General features: G+C 51.8%; 1 protein-coding gene across 1 annotated transcript in view; it reads left to right on the forward strand.

Moving 5' to 3' along the window:
- Window positions 1-15,982, forward strand: part of LOC144822034 (CD5 antigen-like) — a 788,570-nt gene that overhangs the window by 664,731 nt on the left and 107,857 nt on the right. The gene's annotated exons all lie outside the window — the stretch shown is intronic.

Raw genomic sequence — 15,982 nt, forward strand, 5'->3', positions numbered from 1 at the left:
TTACATTTTGACTGCACCAGACGGTGGTACCACCTACACGGATCAGGAGCATCCAGGCACCAGACTTCATGGTGCAAGAGCATAATGGTGCTGTGCGGTACGGGTATATGTGTACTGGGGTCAGGGGGGCACTTAGCACAATGTGTGCTCACACCCAGAAGGATCCCAGGCAATTGAGCACGAATGATTTTCATACTGAGAGGCCTCCATGTCAGTTTAGCAGCACGGGGGCTCACAGCCACTGGGCCCCGGGGCAGTACAGTAGCGCGAGGGCTCACAACCCTTTGGCAGCTCAGCAGCGCGGGGGCTCACACCCACAGGGCTCCCGGGCAGTTTAGTAGCACCACCCTCTGGTTCATCACTGCCACCCTCTGGTTTATCACTGCCACCCTCTGGTTCATCACTGCCAACCTCTGGTTCACCACTGCCACCCTCTGGTTCATCACTGCCACCCTATCGTTCACCACTGCCACCCTCTTGTTCACCACTGCCACCCTCTTGTTCACCACTGTCACCCTCTGATTCATCACTGCCACCCTCTGGTTCACCACTGCCACCCTCTGGTTCACCACTGTCACCCTCTGGTTCTTCACTGCCACCCTCTGGTTCACCACTGCCACCCTCTGGTTCACCACTGATACCCTCTGGTTCACCACCGCCACCCACTGGTTCATCACTGCCACACTCTGGTTCATCACTGCCACCCTCTGGTTTGCCACTGCCACCCTCTGGATCATCACTGCCACCCTCTGGTTCGCCACTGCCACCCTCTGGATCATCACTGTCACCCTCTAGTTCATCACTGCCACCCTCTGGTTCATCACAGCACCCTCTGGTTCACCAGTGCCACCCTCTGGTTCATCTCTGCCACCCTCTGGTTCATCACTGCCACCCTCTAGTTCACCACTGACACCCTCTGATTGATCACTGTCATCCTCTGGTTCATCACAGCACCCTCTGGTTCATCACTGCCACCCTCTGGTGCACCACTGCCACCCTCTGGTTCACCACTGCCACCCTCTGGTTCACCACTGACACCCTCTGGTTCATCACTGCCACCCTCTGGTTCATCACTGCCACCCTCTGGTTCATCACTGCCACCCTCTGGTTCACCACTGCCACCTTCTGGTTCACCACTGCCACCTTCTGGTTCACCACTGCCACCTTCTGGTTCACCACTGCCCCCTCTGGTTCACCACTGCCACCCTCTGGTTCACCCCTGCTACCATCTGGTTCATCACTTCCACCCTCTGGTTCATCACTGCCACCCTCTGGTTCACCACTGCCACCCTCTGGTTCGTCACTGTCACCCTCTGGTTCATCACTGCCACCCTCTGGTTCATCACTTCCACCCTCTGGTTCATCAGAGCAACCTCTGGTTCACCACTGACACCCTCTGGATCATCACTGCCACCCTCTGGTTCACCACTGCCACCCTCTGGTTCACCACTGCCACCCTCTGGTTCATCACTGCCACCCTCTGGTTCATCACTGCCACCCTCTGGTTCATCACTGCCACCCTCTGGTTCATCACTGCCACCCTCTGGTTCATCACAGCACCCTCTGGTTCACCACTGCCACTCTCTGGTTCACCACTGCCACCCTCTGGTTCACCACTGCCACCCTCTGGTTCACCACTGCCACCCTCTGGTTCATCACAGCACCCTCTGGTTCACAACTGCACCTTCTGCTTCATCACAGCACCCTCTGGTTCATCACTGCCACCCTCTGGTTCGTCACTGCCACCCTCTAGTTCATCACTGCCACCCTCTGGTTCACCACTGCCACCCTCTGGATCATCACTGCCACCCTCTGGTTCGCCACTGCCACCCTCTGGTTCACCACTGCCACCCTCTGGTTCACCACTGATACCCTCTGGTTCACCACCGCCACCCTCTGGTTCATCACTGCCACACTCTGGTTCATCACTGCCACCCTCTGGTTCGCCACTGCCACCCTCTGGATCATCAATGCCACCCTCTGGTTCGCCACTGCCACCCTCTGGATCATCACTGTCACTCTCTAGTTCATCACTGCCACCCTCTGGTTCATCACAGCACACTCTGGTTCACCAGTGCCACCCTCTGGTTCATCTCTGCCACCCTCTGGTTCATCACTGCCACCCTCTAGTTCACCACTGACACCCTCTGATTGATCACTGTCATCCTCTGGTTCATCACAGCACCCTCTGGTTCATCACTGCCACCCTCTGGTGCACCACTGCCACCCTCTGGTTCACCACTGCCACCCTCTGGTTCACCCCTGACACCCTCTGGTTCATCACTGCCACCCTCTGGTTCATCACTGCCACCCTCTGGTTCATCACTGCCACCCTCTGGTTCACTACTGCCACCTTCTGGTTCACCACTGCCACCCTCTGGTTCATCACAGCACCCTCTGGTTCACCACTGCCACCCTCTGGTTCACCCCTGCTACCATCTGGTTCATCACTTCCACCCTCTGGTTCATCACTGCCACCCTCTGGTTCACCACTGCCACCCTCTGGTTCGTCACTGCCACCCTCTGGTTCATCACTGCTACCCTCTGGTTCATCGCTTCCACCCTCTGGTTCATCAGAGCAACCTCTGGTTCACCACTGCCACCCTCTGGTTCACCACTGACACCCTCTGGATCATCACTGCCACCCTCTTGTTCACCACGGCCACCCTCTGGTTCATCACTGCCACCCTCTGGTTCATCACTGCCACCCTCTGGTTCATCACTGCCAGCCTCTGGTTCATCACTGCCACCCTCTGGTTCATCACTGCCACCCTCTGGTTCATCACAGCACCCTCTGGTTCACCACTGCCACTCTCTGGTTCACCACTGCCACCCTCTGGTTCACCACTGCCACCCTCTGGTTCATCACAGCACCCTCTGGTTCACAACTGCACCTTCTGCTTCATCACAGCACCCTCTGGTTCATCACTGCCACCCTCTGGTTCATCACTGCCACCCTCTAGTTCATCACTGCCACCCTCTGGTTCACCACTGCCACCCTCTGGATCATCACTGCCACCCTCTGGTTCATCACTGTCACCCTCTAGTTCATCACTGTCACCCTCTACTTCATCACTGCCACCCTCTGGTTCGCCACTGCCACCCTCTGGATCATCACTGTCACCCTCTAGTTCATCACTGCCACCCTCTAGTTCATCACATCACTCTCTGGTTCACCAGTGCCACCCTCTGGTTCATCTCTGCCACCCTCTGGTTCACCACTGCCACCCTCTGGTTCACCCCTGCTACCATCTGGTTCATCACTTCCACCCTCTGGTTCATCACTGCCACCCTCTGGTTCACCACTGCCACCCTCTGGTTCGTCACTGTCACCCTCTGGTTCATCACTGCCACCCTCTGGTTCATCACTTCCACCCTCTGGTTCATCAGAGCAACCTCTGGTTCACCACTGACACCCTCTGGATCATCACTGCCACCCTCTGGTTCACCACTGCCACCTTCTGGTTCACCACTGCCACCTTCTGGTTCACCACTGCCCCCTCTGGTTCACCACTGCCACCCTCTGGTTCACCCCTGCTACCATCTGGTTCATCACTTCCACCCTCTGGTTCATCACTGCCACCCTCTGGTTCACCACTGCCACCCTCTGGTTCGTCACTGTCACCCTCTGGTTCATCACTGCCACCCTCTGGTTCATCACTTCCACCCTCTGGTTCATCAGAGCAACCTCTGGTTCACCACTGACACCCTCTGGATCATCACTGCCACCCTCTGGTTCACCACTGCCACCCTCTGGTTCACCACTGCCACCCTCTGGTTCATCACTGCCACCCTCTGGTTCATCACTGCCACCCTCTGGTTCATCACTGCCACCCTCTGGTTCATCACTGCCACCCTCTGGTTCATCACAGCACCCTCTGGTTCACCACTGCCACTCTCTGGTTCACCACTGCCACCCTCTGGTTCACCACTGCCACCCTCTGGTTCACCACTGCCACCCTCTGGTTCATCACAGCACCCTCTGGTTCACAACTGCACCTTCTGCTTCATCACAGCACCCTCTGGTTCATCACTGCCACCCTCTGGTTCGTCACTGCCACCCTCTAGTTCATCACTGCCACCCTCTGGTTCACCACTGCCACCCTCTGGATCATCACTGCCACCCTCTGGTTCGCCACTGCCACCCTCTGGTTCACCACTGCCACCCTCTGGTTCACCACTGATACCCTCTGGTTCACCACCGCCACCCTCTGGTTCATCACTGCCACACTCTGGTTCATCACTGCCACCCTCTGGTTCGCCACTGCCACCTCTGGATCATCAATGCCACCCTCTGGTTCGCCACTGCCACCCTCTGGATCATCACTGTCACTCTCTAGTTCATCACTGCCACCCTCTGGTTCATCACAGCACACTCTGGTTCACCAGTGCCACCCTCTGGTTCATCTCTGCCACCCTCTGGTTCATCACTGCCACCCTCTAGTTCACCACTGACACCCTCTGATTGATCACTGTCATCCTCTGGTTCATCACAGCACCCTCTGGTTCATCACTGCCACCCTCTGGTGCACCACTGCCACCCTCTGGTTCACCACTGCCACCCTCTGGTTCACCCCTGACACCCTCTGGTTCATCACTGCCACCCTCTGGTTCATCACTGCCACCCTCTGGTTCATCACTGCCACCCTCTGGTTCACTACTGCCACCTTCTGGTTCACCACTGCCACCCTCTGGTTCATCACAGCACCCTCTGGTTCACCACTGCCACCCTCTGGTTCACCCCTGCTACCATCTGGTTCATCACTTCCACCCTCTGGTTCATCACTGCCACCCTCTGGTTCACCACTGCCACCCTCTGGTTCGTCACTGCCACCCTCTGGTTCATCACTGCTACCCTCTGGTTCATCACTTCCACCCTCTGGTTCATCAGAGCAACCTCTGGTTCACCACTGCCACCCTCTGGTTCACCACTGACACCCTCTGGATCATCACTGCCACCCTCTTGTTCACCACGGCCACCCTCTGGTTCATCACTGCCACCCTCTGGTTCATCACTGCCACCCTCTGGTTCATCACTGCCAGCCTCTGGTTCATCACTGCCACCCTCTGGTTCATCACTGCCACCCTCTGGTTCATCACAGCACCCTCTGGTTCACCACTGCCACTCTCTGGTTCACCACTGCCACCCTCTGGTTCACCACTGCCACCCTCTGGTTCATCACAGCACCCTCTGGTTCACAACTGCACCTTCTGCTTCATCACAGCACCCTCTGGTTCATCACTGCCACCCTCTGGTTCATCACTGCCACCCTCTAGTTCATCACTGCCACCCTCTGGTTCACCACTGCCACCCTCTGGATCATCACTGCCACCCTCTGGTTCATCACTGTCACCCTCTAGTTCATCACTGTCACCCTCTACTTCATCACTGCCACCCTCTGGTTCGCCACTGCCACCCTCTGGATCATCACTGTCACCCTCTAGTTCATCACTGCCACCCTCTAGTTCATCACATCACTCTCTGGTTCACCAGTGCCACCCTCTGGTTCATCTCTGCCACCCTCTGGTTCATCACTGCCACCCTGTGGTTCACCACTGACACCCTCTGATTGATCACTGCCATCCTCTGGTTCATCACAGCCCCCTCTGGTCCACCCCTGACACCCTCTTGTTCATCACTGCCACCCTCTGGTTTATCACTGCCACCCTCTGGTTCATCACTGCCACCCTCTGGTTCACCACTGCCACCTTCTGGTTCACCACTGCCACCCTCTCGTTCATCACAGCACCCTCTGGTTCACCACTGCCACCCTCTGGTTCACCCCTGCCACCCTCTGGTTCACCCCTGCCACCATCTGGTTCATCACTTCCACCCTCTGGTTCACCACTGCCACCCTCTGGTTCATCACTGTCACCCTCTGGTTCATCACTGCCACCCTCTGGTTCATCACTGCCACCCTCTGGTTCATCACTGCCACCCTCTGGTTCATCACAGCAACCTCTGTTTCACCACTGACACCCTCTGGTTCACCACTGACACCCTCTGGTTCACCACTGCCACCCTCTGGTTCATCACTGCCACCCTCTGGTTCATCACTGCCACCCTCTGGTCCACCACTGCCACCCTCTGGTTCATCACTGCCACCCTCTGGTTCATCACTGCCACCCTCTGGTTCATCACTGCCACCCTCTGGTTCATCACTAGCACCCTCTGGTTCACCACTGCCACCCTCTGGTTCACCACTGCCACCCTCTGGTTCACCACTGCCACCCTCTGGTTCACCACTGCCACCCTCTGGTTCATCACAGCACCCTCTGGTTCATAACTGCACCTTCTGCTTCATCACAGCACCCTCTGGTTCACCACTGTACATTATGGGGAGAAAGCACACCTGCCCAGCCTCAACCAGGGGCTGGTTAATGTGTTACTGAATTTGAGCTTCAAGTCCGGCACCTGCTTCCTTATCTGTAAGTGCTTCCTATTGTGGTTTCATTTTTGTGACAGCCTGGAGCATTGTGCCATACTTGTAACTATTCTCTGACCCTGCTTCAAGGGTCAGAGCAGGGTCAGAGAATAGTTGCAAGCAGGCAACAACTCTGGAGGCGCCGCTCAGGAAGCATTTACAGGGTTACAGGAGGTGCCCAAGTTGAAGTTAATTTCTTTGTAACCATTTTGTAAATGGTTACAAAGAAATTAGCTTCAACTTGGGCATCTGCTGTAACCCTGTACGTGCTTCATGTACTTCAGTTTTTGAAAAAATGTCCCGCACATGATTTCGCGGATTTTTCTGCAATTTCGCGAGATTCGCGGACCGCGAAATTGCAGTAAATCTGCAATTTCAGCGAACTGAACAGATTTTATGCCCATGCTTAGCCCAGGCTCACAAGCTGATAACAAATGGTGTGTGATTTGATGTGCTCGCGCATAGCTCACATAAACTGTACGTGATCCAGCTAGGTAGACTTTTCTTTTCCGCTTACTATAATCTCGCCTATTTATCCCTGCGGGATATAATAGGTGAGACCTAAAGAGAGAAAATGGGACAAGAGCAGAGTCAGACTGGGGAAATGTTCACTGCAGAGCGTGCTCGAGAAGCAAGTTTTGAAGGGCCGAGTGGGCTGATGGGAGGGTACCCCGACATAGTACAGAGGGAAGATATCACGGGTAACTGTGTAATCTGCTCCAATGTCACCACACGGCCGATACCGAGGGTTTTTTAAATGTTACTAGAATCTCAAGATGTCCATATAGGACCATCATATACGAGGTACCAGTTATATATTTTTAATATTACACTTATATTGTGGGGGAGTTACATTGAAAAAGTTATTTTCTCAAAATCTAGCTAACAATGTCCACTGATTGCAATCTGATTGTTTAGGATTTATCTTTCTTGAATGCTTTGTTTACAAAGCAGTGGTGAGGGTCAGTGTATTAAGGCGATTCTGTAGCTGCTCACCGCATAATTATGTAATTACAGCATTTGCCGCATAATTTGCGACCTTTGCATAGTTCACCAAAAGTGTGAGCTCTATCTCAGAAGAGAGAAAGAGCCAGGTTATTTGCAGTTTTTGCCACATATGTGAGAGAGCTGTATCTCGTACGTCAGTTCCCCATACTGAATACTCCACCCGAGTATCCTGGCAGTGGTAAAGCTCTGCAGGGCAATAAACGCGTGGCACATACATGACACACCTCTGTGAAAGAGCCGCATCCCCCGCTTCGGGAGAGCTCTGCTTTTGAAACCAGAGCGCGGCATGCAGTGCACAAACTAGTACAAGGTTTAGCCATGCAACAGCTGATGTTGTTGCACCAAGGATATTGTGCGGCAAAACTAAATACTTGTAGGTCCCAAAAGGGAGACCTATTGGCTATGCCAATGCTTCAAGTTCAAGTTCAAGTTCAGGGTCTCAAGGCGCTTGGGGGAGGGGGTGAATTATTTATCGAATAGCCAGGTTTGTGGAAAATGACAATGTATATGTACATAAGCGGCGTTCATTTGTGTTCACCATACCCCTCGCTGTAAGCAGAATGAATACCGCGAAGCATTGCCCGCATCATCTCGCCAGTACAGGCCCATGCACGCACGTATACAACAGCCATTTTAGGCACCAAGGCCTCTCTGCCCACTCCCGATAGCCAGCATCTCTCTCTCCCCCTCACTCCCCAGCCTCGCAAGCATCCCCGACAGCCCCCGGTCTCTCATGCATAGGCCATAAAACCCTCTCTTTCTGCGCGACCCCACTTTAAAAGTGACACCCCTGCCTAACCGACACCCCCTGCATTCTTCCCAGGAACACCCTTCCCCTCTTCTGATGACCCCCCCCCCCGGCTACACCTGGCCTCCCGACCCGGTCCCAAGTCATAAAACCAAGCCTCATGGATGTACCCCCCCTGGCCCCGCATAGCAAAGCGTGATCCCGATCTTATCGCCTGCCCAACCTTAGATCTGACCACCCCCTCTTGCCCTCGTGTCCTGTTGGAATGTCCGGCTGTAAGATTACAATCACATGTTACATTTGGGAGGGGAAACGACATTGGAACGACTGGTATGGGAATAGGCCTGAAGCTGGGATTCCAAACATGCCTTTTCGTACTTCAAAGTGCCTTTATTGCAGTAAGGAATGTTTGTACATCATAAACCTGTGTATAAAAGACGAAGCCTCAAAGAAACTTGTTAGAGCACCTCTTGAAGACATTGTACGTGTGTCTGAAATGACAGGCTCTCCTCATGAGAAATAAAACTCTGTTCTTGCACTCCCGCTTCCAGCGCCCGTCTCTTTATTTGGTAACTGGTCAAAATGGGAACTAAGAGGCGTCGTGTGCCAGCAGCCTGGGCATCGGTTGTAAATTGGGCTGTTTTTCCTCAATTGGCGTCCCAACGCGGGGCCCATCAGCGACATAAGGTCCGGTAAGAGAGGTCCAGACGATGGGGTGAACATCTGAACGATTGGAGTATACCTGCCTTGAGATTGCCCTCGTCAGGCTGCCGATTGAATGAACTTCACCGATTCCGAACGGACCTCTCTCAAGTGACCTACTGTCCTGACTGGGATCCCACAGGAATGCTGCAGTAAAAACATGGAGTAAGAGAACGATCGGGCGCTGGAAAGGGAAGGCGAAGAACTGTCCACACGGTCCGGTCCGGTTACGTCTGATTGATTGTTTATATTGGAATCGGTATTTAAATACTGGTATTGTTCATTGATTGGTTCATTTAGCCTTGGTTGCTACTTGAAGTATTGGTTCTATTTGAGACATTCTCTGTTTGCAAACAGCGACGAATAGGAACGTTCCTCTCTCTTTGCAAATAGTGAAGGATAGGTAATGCGGACTTTTGTCCCCCGTTGTAATCCGTCATGCCTATTTTTCTCCCCACTGATTGATTGGTTGCTCTGTTGCTCTTTGAGACATTCGCTGTCTACAAACGGGGAAGAATAGGAATATTCTGTCTCCCTTTGCAGATAGTGAAGGGTAGGTAATGCAGACTTTTGTCCCCATTGTAATCCGTCATGCCTATCTTTCTCCCCACTGATTGTTTGTTATCGATTTTTTTCGATTATCGCTCTTTTGAGATATTCCCTGTCTACAAACAGAGAAGAATAGGAATATTCTGTCTCCCTTTGCAGATAGCGAAGGATAGGTAATGCGGACTTTTGTCCCCCGTTGTAATCCGTCATGCCTGTTTTTCTCCCCACTGATTGATTGATTGTCTGGACATTTATTGTTCAAGGAATAGTTCTTTTGAGGTATTCGCTGTTTGCAAATAACGTGGAATAGAGATATTCTGTCTAGTCTTTGCAAGTAGTGAAGGGTAGGTAATGCGGACCTTTGTCCCCCGTTGTAATCTGTCATGCCTATCTACTCCCCACTGATTGGTAAACTAGTCCCACCCGGACCATTTATTAGAGGTAGACCATCTGGCTCAACCGGAAGGCGCCCCTAATAAAAAGGACATATGTAAAATATGAAGTAATCACCGTATCCTGTTAACAGAAACTTTAGCGCAAAAACACACTAGAAAAGGAAGGAAAAAGAAATCGAGCAAAATCAGTAGGCCACTGATGAGTTTTTTTTTGACTTTGCTAGAAATAAGAAACGTTAAAAATAGCCCGCAATAAGAAACATGAAAGTGGTGAGAGAAGTCATGCTTGACATCACGACAGCCACGAGGTAGCTAGGCTCCGCCGCCCCTCACTGCTCCAAACATGTCTGTCCCACCGCCCGCCACGCCCAATAACGGTAACATAAGACAGATACAAGTCAGCAGATACCTACCCCCATTCCGGAAGCTCCCGAAGTGCAACAGGTCCACGGTCACGCCCATCCGGAAGACGAGGCCTCGACACGTGCAGGGCGGGGCCCGGCTGGCCGCCCTCGGCCGGAGAGGAGACGGGGTGGATGGCCCGGGATGTACTGGTCTTCCCATCCTCTTCTTCTGACGCCTTGCAGGCCACGGGGGGGGGATGTCTTGCTTATGCCTCCGACCCCCCCCTCTTTCATCGCCTGATCCGGCCATCACGAAAGTCAGCGCCGGGAGACGGCGTGGGGTGCACTGGGAGGGAGAGGCGGCGCGGACAAGCCTCTCCCACCTCCCCAGGTGGAGGTCCCTCAGCTGCACCCCCAACGCTCCACTCACCCGACAAGGGTTCGTTCACTCTTGTGGTGCAACACCACGCCCGACAGGCTGGAGTCCATCTGCCCTTGCGATCCAACGACTGCTGGTTGCCGCAGAACTCGTAAAATGACGGTCGACTCAGCAAGATTGGACCTGGCGTGCAAAGATGGCCAGGTCGCTTGCCAGCTAGAAAATGAGCCCCCCCGTTAAGAGGCGTTCTCCTCAGCTTTGAAGATTCTATGAGAGCCGCAGGGGCCCCCGAACCCCGCGGGCCCCCGATGGAGAATGACTGCCATGATTGCCCGCGGAACGACCAAGACGTAGCCACGAGACGTCGGCGCTCTCATGCTGGCGCCAGCCTCAGTTTGAATGACCGAAATCCTGCCGACTACCAATTTGATCAGTTCCGGTGGAACACCAGTATGACCCGGTAGGAAAGATTGTTGCCTCCCTCCCCCCTTTGACTGATGGTTCTTATCGGCGGCCCCTTCTGTGCCCTTTAACGAAACTTTTGGACTGCCGAAAGAGGCTCTGGTCCAACCACGAGTTGGTGGAGACATTTTGACTATACTTGGACCTGCCCGACCTCACCCAAAATGGCGCCGGTACAAATGAAACTCGCAACTCCCTGTTGTGTTCCGGTTGCTCAGCCTTGATATCATGAGATATGTATGCAATGTTTGAAGCGCATGGTGAGAGGGGATGGGTACTGATCGAACATTCGGACAATGAATTGATATCAAGTTCTGACGCGTCACTGTTTGCCGTATTATTGAAAGTTCGAATTTTCGACACTTATGGTACTTACCCACAATGAATTTTCGATATGATTTTATTGCACTTGTCGCACCTTTATGAAATCAACGGTCACCGACTCCGTTCAAATAAATATCCCCTCAGGTACAGTTCCAGTCTGCTCCGTGGCTGGCCCACGTGGTTGTAGACCCGTATTTGTGCGCCAACATTTTTAAATAAAGTTTTTTAAAAAGCAAACATAGTTGTAGCGCTTAGATTGGTAAGTTACGAATAGCTGGCCTTTGTTTCCGATATAAGTAAAATACAGGTGAAATGAAGCAACTCGATTACTTAAAGGTTAAAAAGCAGAGTACACAGAAATATTGCAAATGTGAATGGTCCAGGTTTGTTGTGTATATGTTTTTATTATATATTTTTATTTTTGTGCAACGTAAAGCAATCGATAGAGGTCCCGGTATTTAGCCTTTACCTTATGTGCCACATGTATCAGGGAAGTTGTTTCAGATGCCCCAAAGCCACTCCAAAGGAATGCCACCTAGCCCCTCTAGTCTCCGTGCCTAGTGAACAAAAACGACCCTGTACCACTGTAGACCATCCCTCCTCCTCGAAGGAGAGCACGAGTTCACCCCCCACTTTACACTGACTGCCCTTTGTTTTGACCCTTCCCTACACACGATCCGTAATACCACACTTGGGCGATCTATGCAATACACAGTCCAACAAAGATTATCTCTCCCGCACTACCGGTCCCTCTGGGCTTAAACGCCGAGATGAAAGGGATTGCATCCCGCGGAGATAGGTCTAGTATGTGGTAAGTAAAAGCATTTTCGGGTTTATGCGCGCTGATGTGTTTTAAAACGCTGACCCACCCCCTTCTTTTTCCCTTCTTTCTGCAGGACACATCGGAATGTCGACCGAAGTATGGAGAAGGCCTAAACAACACGCCATGGGTCGGCACGGGAAAATTGTATATTGTTTATGGGGACTGCCCCTGAGAACGTGACGAATTTGTGTGATGTGAATGCACGCGTGTATGCCCCGATGTGTATAGCTCAACTGAATACGCGTTGCACACGTTTGAATTGATAAGAGAAATGTTTTATGTATGACTTAAGTGATGATCGAACGGCCGATGGAATGGGAAAAAGGGGTCCGAACATGGTGCCTATACTCGACGAACAAACAAAGAGGTAGCACTCCCTTACTTAGAAACGACTGTCTCTCTCTCTCTGAACCCAGCGACTGGGAGGGTGAACCGAAGCAGAAACTTGGCGGGTTGTTGCAGTATGATGAAATATGACTCCAACCGGCACCCCAAATAATGCAACCAAGAATGACGTGCACCCATGAGTAAATTCATACGGTGACTAAATAGGGAAAAGTTCAGGAATGTTCCGGGGTGAGGTTTGCCCAAGTACCCTCCTCCTGGAAGACTAGGAAAATTGTAAAGTGTCTAAGATTTACCACCTCCTTCTTGCACCCTCATAGACATGAAACTCAAAGCTGCCCCATTGTTCTCCCGACTGACACCCTCCGTTGCCTCAGCCTGGATACCCATTCGCTAAAAATGATTCAAAGACCCCACCGTGAGTATTAACCCGTCCAGGTTAGTTCCCGAACAATTGACAAAGGTGTAAGTATTTGCAACAGAGGCCACCAGCAAAGGCAGCCAGATGAATTAAGTAGGATACTAAGGATGCGCAGCATGCAGGAAGAAATATTTTTGGCCAAGTACTGTTCTATGTTTTGTCTTGGATTCTTGTACGTAATGTATGGATCTACGTCGTCCCTCAGTCTGTGTTTCTATATAACTTGACCCCTGCTGTTCTGTGTTGTGTGCGCATTAAATGGCCTATTATTGTACGCGTTTCTCTCTCTCTCTTTCTCTCTCTCCATGTCGGACGTGTACCGAATAGTTCGTTTAAAATGCGGACGACTCTCTCTCTCTCTCTCTCTCTCTGAGGGTCCCCCTGTTCCCTCTTCCTTTGTGTGGTAACATTGTGCCCCGCCGGCACAAGCCTAATTGTTTTTTTTTAACACAAAGGTGTTCGGCAAAATTGACAGAAACTAAAACAATTGTAATTTGCCATATTACTACCTCTCCTTTCTGTAAAGTGATGGAATTTGAATTGGCTAAGAAGGAAAGGACAGGTAAGACGACTGATGTCCCCTAATCTGGCCTTTTTCATAGGGGGACTATATGTCAGTGGCCCTCTGTTCTCAGTTCGTTAGAAGCACAATCCCCAATGCCCAGATTGCCCCACCTCTCTGCACCCAAGTGCGGATGTCCAAAACATCCTCGTTTCTCCCGATTGACCCCAGCTCCATACCCCGAAGTATAACTGATGACCCTGATTAACCGTTGTTCCCCGAGAAAAGAATGTTTAGCCTCTGTCCCTCTCTCATGATGATAGAAGACTGCCAGGGCTTGGGTTAGAAAGACGAGTCTCTACCGAAGGATCCGATTTCGAGTTTGATGGAATACGCAGTTGATAAGAGTCTGACGTCTCTCCATATACGTCATGAATGAACGCCAAATAGACTTAGTACAAGCTCAGTAGAAATGCCCGCATACCTTCTCCATAGTGATAACTTCTGACCGTGACCGATGAACGCATCCCCAACTACTTAAGATTGGGGGAGGAATTGAAATGTATAAATGTCTTCTCCTGCCAGTTCTCTAAAAGCTTGTTTTGTACCCATTCAAAGATACACAATCACCGGAGGAGAGGGGCCGGACGTGACGCACAGCCTAGCTGCAGATCATGAAGCACATGTGACCTCGACCAAAGGTGGAGCTGCAGAGCAACGAGACGCGGGACGAGGCACCACTCTCAAACACGGAAAATGAAAGGATGGAGGGCTGCCTTGAAGCCCTCTGTTTGCTGACCCACGCGTGCCAGAAGTCCCCGCCCCTTTGAGCCCGATTTGATGGGCCTGCCTGCTCGTTACCCTTTGCTCCCTTGCTCTGTCTCAAAGATCTGATCCCACTCCGCCCTCTCTTCCCTCGATTATCCGACAATCCCCCCTTTCTTTCACATGGATTTTGACTCTGAGAAGAACAGCATTTAGGTAGAATAGGGTTTGCCACGAAAGGAGAAAGAAATGCAGGTGCCCAGCATGAGACACCCTTAAAAAGATTAGTTAGGAAACAGGACTGTGGTCTAACAGCAGAGGACAGATCGCACCCTGCGACGTGTAAGGATGGATCCGAGCTGGACCTATAGCTCCACCGCCGGTGCTCAACAGCGCCAACGGAAGAAAACAAACTATTAGAACCTACCAGTGATGGCTCGCTGCTAAAAAGACACTGTGGCGAAGACCCCCCTCCCCTTTCTGGACTTTCTACCCCCCCCCCCCGGACTAATTTTGTATTGCTTACAAAATGTTTCATCGGTCACTTTTAACTGTACATTGATACCACCGGAGAGAGAGTCAGAACATGGTTCCATAATGTGTACATAACCCGACAAATGTAAATTCATCTGTATTGCACCTCGTCTGTCGTATCAACTGCACATGGTTATATGCAATCCGCCATGTTGACAAAACGCTATTTCATTGACCACTCATGGCTATATGTACACCCCGTCAGTTATGATAAACACGGAAATGAACTAACTAATGTTATAAAGCGGCGACTGAGGAAAATGACAATGTATATGTACATAAGCGGCGTTCATTTGTGTTCACCATACCCCTCGCTGTAAGCAGAACGAATACCGCGAAGCATTGCCCGCATCATCTCGCCAGTACAGGCCCATGCACGCACGTATACAACAGCCATTTTAGGCACCAAGGCCTCTCTGCCCACTCCCGATAGCCTGCATCTCTCTCTCCCCCTCACTCCCCAGCCTCGCAAGCATCCCGACAGCCCCCGGTCTCTCATGCATAGGCCATAAAACCCTCTCCCTCTGCGCGACCCCGCTCTAAAAGTGACACCCCTGCCTAACCGACACCCCCTGCATTCTTCCCAGGAACACCCTTCCCCTCTTCTGATGACCCCCCCCCCGGCTACACCTGGCCTCCCGACCCGGTCCCAAGTCATAAAACCAAGACTCATGGATGTACCCCCCTGGCCCCGCATAGCAAAGCGTGATCCCGATCTTATCGCCTGCCCAACCTTAGATCTGACCACCCCCTCTTGCACTCGTGTCCTGTTGGAATGTCCGGCTGTAAGATTACAATCACATGTTACATTTGGGAGGGGAAACGACATCCGAACGACTGGTATGGGAATAGGCCTGAAGCTGGGATTCCAAACATGCCTTTTCGTACTTCAAAGTGCCTTTATTGCAGTAAGGAATGTTTGTACATCATAAACCTGTGTATAAAAGACGAAGCCTCAAAGAAACTTGTTAGAGCACCTCTTGAAGACATTGTACGTGTGTCCGAAATGACAGGCTCTCCTCATGAGAAATAAAACTCTGTTCTTGCACTCCCGCTCCCAGCGCCCGTCTCTTTATTTGGTAACTGGTCAAAATGGGAACTAATAGGCGTCGTGTGCCAGCAGCCTGGGCATCGGTTGTAAATTGGGCTGTTTTTCCTCAGGTTTTAAGTTCCTTTCTAAAGGAAATGTGGTTCTGTGTAAGGCGGAGGTGAGTGGGGAGAGAATTCCAGGTCTTGGCCGCCAAGTAGGAGAAGGA

The sequence above is a fragment of the Lissotriton helveticus genome, chromosome 3_1 (genome assembly GCF_964261635.1).
Source record: "Lissotriton helveticus chromosome 3_1, aLisHel1.1, whole genome shotgun sequence".
NCBI classification, from domain to species: domain Eukaryota; kingdom Metazoa; phylum Chordata; class Amphibia; order Caudata; family Salamandridae; genus Lissotriton; species Lissotriton helveticus.